The sequence below is a fragment of the Solanum dulcamara genome, chromosome 7 (assembly GCF_947179165.1).
Source record: "Solanum dulcamara chromosome 7, daSolDulc1.2, whole genome shotgun sequence".
Lineage (NCBI taxonomy): Eukaryota > Viridiplantae > Streptophyta > Magnoliopsida > Solanales > Solanaceae > Solanum > Solanum dulcamara.
In genome coordinates this window covers 24,557,949-24,563,387 of record NC_077243.1, presented here as the reverse complement: position 1 = coordinate 24,563,387, position 5,439 = coordinate 24,557,949, and positions in this window count along the sequence as shown.

The window sequence follows — 5,439 nt, the reverse complement described above, 5'->3', positions numbered from 1 at the left end:
GTAGCTCATTTGAAGGTATCTTATGTGCCTGCACATAACAATTAAGAAAGCAAGGAGATTCAAGAATTTTGGGATGCAATGGGGCTGCTGTAGGTGTTGCAGGGATGGAATATGTATGGGTGTAGGGCTGGTGTGTTGGTGAGGTCCTCTCTTGGAATGCTGTAGTCTCTATGTTAATGCCTTTAATTTTCCAAGGTTCCCCAACAGTTGTTGTACCTGCACAAAAAACATCACAGAAAAACAAATATCCAACCAGACAGGGGCATTGTGCAAGGGGCTTTCTATTTGATTTGATAGTTGTATTTGTGTTGTCTCTTATGTAGTTGTTGTTAGTGCATGTTGATGAGTCAATCCAGCAACCTGCAACAATACAACAAACAACCAAAGGCAAAAAGGAACTTGCACCAGTTAGCAAAAAGGAAAGGACCTCCAAGAGAGCTTTGGGTTTCAACGTCGCTCGACTAACGTCTCCAATTATCCGATTGAGTTGAAACTTATTGGGGTATACACAAACAGCCCTTTCTTTAGTTCTGCAAGATTTGGAAGCTTTTTGCACAAGTTGGAAAAAAGGCACCCTCTTTAGGCCTAAGGCAACTGACTTTTTTAAGGTCACTCGCCTAACGTCTCCAATTGTCCGTTTGTGTTGAAACTTCTTGGACCTTGTCAAAATAATATATACTGTACTCCTACAAAGTTTGGATGCCTTGGTGTAGGTCCTTAGGTTGCAAAACACCCTGCACATCTGACCCTGCTGTATTTTGGTCATAGTCTGCTGTAGGTTCTTGGTTATCACCATGTTCTGTTGTATATTGCTGTAGGGGATGTAGCTCTGGCTTAGATGTTTAAGTGATGGTGACTTGAAGTTTGGAATGTTCCATTGCTGATGTATTATGTGCCTGCACACCAAGAAATAACCACACAAGGAATTCCAAGTATGTTGGATATAATTGGGCTGATGCAAGTAATAAAGGGTGGAATCTGTCATGTTTGAATTGTTGTTGGGGGCTGGTAAGTCTCTTGCATGTCTAGCATTTGTCTCTCTTTGTTTGGATATCTGTGGACCTGTAAAAACAAGTAGCCAAAGACCCACACAAATGTGGGGGAAGTATAGGCTGCTGCAAACCTGTAGCCAGCTACTTGGTGTCTTCATAGTGGAATTGTTCAGTTGTATGTTGTTGCAAGCTATCTTCAGGAGGAGATCATTCCTCATGATCAGCTCCTTAGGGTACCTGCACCTACATACAAAAACAAAGACAAAGCAAAGAAAAGAAAAGACCTCAAACAGTTCTTTGGAGCTTGTTAGCTTTAAATCGGTTAATTTTTTCAAAGTCACTCGACTAACGTCTCCAATTATCCGATTGAGGTGAAAATTCTTAGACTTTTAAATTACTATATTTGATGTGTTCCTGCAACATTTGGATGTCTTTTGGACAAGATAGAAGCTCCAAATTATGAAGTGCACCATTGGAATGCTTAAGTTGACTAACTTTTTTAAGGTCACTCGACTAACGTCTCCAATTATCTGTTGGAGATGAAACTTCTTGGGTTGTTCAAATATAGTATTTTCTGTATTCCTGCAAAGTTTGGAGGTCATTTGTACAAGTTGGAAGCTCCAATTTGTGAAGTGCTCCATTTGGGGACTTAAGTCGGTTGACTTTTTCAAGGTCGCTCGACTAACGTCTCCAATTATCCGTTTGAACTGAGACTTCTTGGGCTTTGCCCCTACAATATTTGTTGTGATCCTGTGCAGTATGGATTCCTTTTGATGTTGCATGGTGCTTTTGTTTGTTGTTGCAGTTGTGGCATGTACAGGAATTTTGAGTGCCTGGCCTTTGTTGTTGTTGTTGAAATGCTTGTTTGTGCAGGTGTTGTATGACTGCTGAGTCTCTAAGGCAAGTCCAACCTTGGAACAGCTGTGGTGAATTTCCAGTATACACCTCACTGGCCCTCCACTAGTTGGATGATATGGTGTCTGTGTATTTATACCTACAAGGACAAAAAGGAGAAAGAGAAAGAAGAAAGGTTCTATTCTAATCCTAACCTGTAAAAGAAATTTGGTTATTCTAAGAAAGCATAAAACAAGGGAGGTGTTCCCTTTTACCATGGTCCTAACTATAGAACCTTCAAATTGATTAAAGCTATGCATAACAATATGTAATTTGAAGAGTAAGTTGGACCAATGAGGCTGAAAGGTCATGGTGGCTTCTTGATTCTCTTAAGCCTTCTTCTTTTGAAGTTGGCCATTTCCAGTTTGTCAAGCTCAAAGTAGGCTCTTGCCTCTTTGGGTAGCTCTTGCTTAGTGAGATATATCTGTGGAGTAGTGCACTTGTGGCTATGCTTGGACAAGGCATCAGCTGTAAAGTTGGCTTCTTTGTAAGTGTGACTGCACTTGAATACCTGAAATGATGGCTGATGTCCTGCAACTGCTGGAGTTGTGCTTTGACAGTCCATGGTTGTTGATTTAGGTGTTTTATCCATCTGATTACTAGCTCAGAGTCCACTTCAAGGATAACTTTAGTATATCCTAATTGGAGACACCAAGTCAGACCAAAAATGGCTGCCAATATTTCAGATTGGTTGTTTGTGCCTTCTCCAAAAGGGGTTGAGAAAGCAAAGAGAAGATCTCCTTGATTGTTCCTTAGCAATCCTCCCCCTCCTATTTTTCCAGGGTTGTGAAGTGCACTACCATCAGTGTTCAGCTTCACCATGTGAGCTGAAGGTTTCCTCCAGTAGACAGTACTAACATTAACTTTATTAGTACATTTTTCCACAAGAAGGACCAGTTCCTTCCAGCTATTTGGCCAGTTGATATAGGAGTAGGTAGTGCTTAGAAGGTTGAAGTTATCCTTGAAGACTGAGTAGATCACTCTTGTAATATTGGACTGCTTCTCTCCATATTTGATGGCACATCTATTTTTCCATAGGTTCCAACATATGAAGATTGGAGTTGCTTGTAGGATAAGTTTATGGACCTCATTACTGTAATTACTAGACCACCACCTTATCATCAGGTTTCTAAGGGGTGTGTATTCTTTACTAATACCCAGAGAATCAGAAAATACACTCCAAACCTTCCTGGCAAAGTTTCCAGAAACAAATATATGGTCAATGGTATCCAAACCAGCTCTATGGCAATAGTAACATTGGGCTGGGGCTTCTCCAAAGCTGATAAGCTTTTCAGTAGTAGGTAGTTTCCCTCTAAGTGCTCTCCAGAGTAGGAAGGAACACTTAAAAGGAATGTGTTTGTGCCATGTTTGAGAGTTAATTCTTGTTTTACTCCTTTTGTCCCTGATAAGTTCCCAGGCAGAAGAGCAACTAAATTCCCCATTGCTATTAAGCTTCCAAGAGGCCTAATCAAGTTTGTGGGGCTGATAGTTGATGTTACTTGCTAGGATGCTAGGTACAAACTGAGGAGGTGCTTTCTGAGAGACCAGTTCTGCATTCCATTGACCATTAATCATGAAAGAAGACACCTTAGTATTATTCTGTCTACTACTGGCAGACCTGAAATTAGCTAAGGGGCCAACTCCCAACCAATTATCCCACCAAAAGAGGCAAGAACCAGACTGTATCTGCCATTGGATATGAGGCTCAACATTGTGCTTGTTCTTCATGAGGTGCTTCCATATCAGAGACTATCCTGTATGCCATTTTTTGGTTATAGGATTTGACCTCTGACAGTACTTAGCTTTGAGAAACTCACTCCATAAGGAATTCTTAGTTCTGAATATCCATCATTGTTTGTATTGGAAAGACTTGGCAACATTTGATATTAGTCTCACTCCAATACCACCCTTTTCATAGGGATAACTCAGATTCTTCCAAGAAGACCAATGATATTTCCTCCTTTCATTCTTCCACCCCCAGAAGAAATTGGCTGTGATGCTTTGAATTTGCTTGATAGTAGTTGCAGGAGGGGAACTAGCAGATAACAAGTGAATAGAAAGTGCTTGGATGACATGCTTAATCAAAGTAACTCTTTCTCCATAACTAATTAACTTTGCGTGCCATCCAGCTATCCTAGCCACAACTTTAGCTATAAGCTCAGAATAATAGATGATCCTCTGTCTACCAATGTAGAGAGGACACCCCAGATATGTGATAGGGCTGTTCTTTTGCTTGAAGCCTGTAACTTTCTTGATTCTTTTAACAGTAGAGTTGAAGGCATTTGAGGGTACCATGAAGTTACTCTTGTCTTTGTTGATCAATTGGCCTGAAGCATGCTCATAGGTATGTAGTGTCTCCATGATAATCTTCAAGGTATGAGATCTTCCAGATGAGAATATGATGATGTCATCTGCAAAACTGAGATGATTAATTTGAGGGCCCTTTTTAGCCATCAGGAAACCATGATATTGGGGGTGTTTATGAAGATTATTCATGAGCCTGGAGAGGACTTCAGCACCTATGATAAACAAAGTTGGTGATAATGGATCCCCTTGCTTAAGGCCTCTTGTGGAATGAAAGAATTCATGCCTTGAACCATTAATAATGATGGAATACCAATTATCAGTCATAATTCTCCATACCATATCAATGAAACCTTCTTCAAATCCCATTTTCCTCAAAACTAGACAAGTATAGGACCAAGATACCCTATCATAGGCTTTAGCCATGTCAAGTTTGATAACTATATTGCGTCCTACATTTGGCTTCTTGATCTGGTGTATAATCTCTTGGGCTAGCATAATATTTTCAGAAATGTTCCTACCTTTGACAAATCCAGATTGGTTAAGGGAAATGAGGTTGGGTAGGATATGTGCCAGTCTAAGGGAAATGAGTTTGAAGATGATTTTGTTTGTGAAGTTGCTAAGGCTAATTGGTCTATACTCAGAGAGCTTGTTAGGATGGTGTACTTTTGGGAGCAGCACCAAACAAGAGTGAGTAAAGTATTTAGGCATAGCTTGTCCACAGAAGAAAGATAGAATCATTTTAAGGAGGTCCTCTTTTATGATGTTCCAACATGCTTGGAAGAACTTGCCATTCATTCCATCAGGTCCCACAGTTGAATTGGGATTCATTAAAAACACTACAGTTCTCAAATCCTCCATTGTAGGGATAGCTTTCAGGTTTCTGTTATGATCATCAGTGACCATCCTGAAATACATTGGAGGGTATGCTCTTGAATTTGTGTTTCCTCACCAGTGAAAATGGCTTGGAAGTGATCACATGCAGCTTTGGCTATGTTTTCTTAACCTTGTACCCAATTATCATCATCATTCTGGATCTTATGGATGTATATTTCCTCCTCCTTCCTCTTATCAAGGCATGAAAATACTTGGAATTCACATCACCCTCTTTGAACTAATGCAACTGAGTTTTTTGCTTTAGCATGGATTCCTCCAGTTTCAGGTATTTTATATACTCTGCATTAATGGCATGGAGCTTTGTTCTGTTCTCTTCAGAATTACTAGAGATTAGCTCTTCCTCTGCATGTCT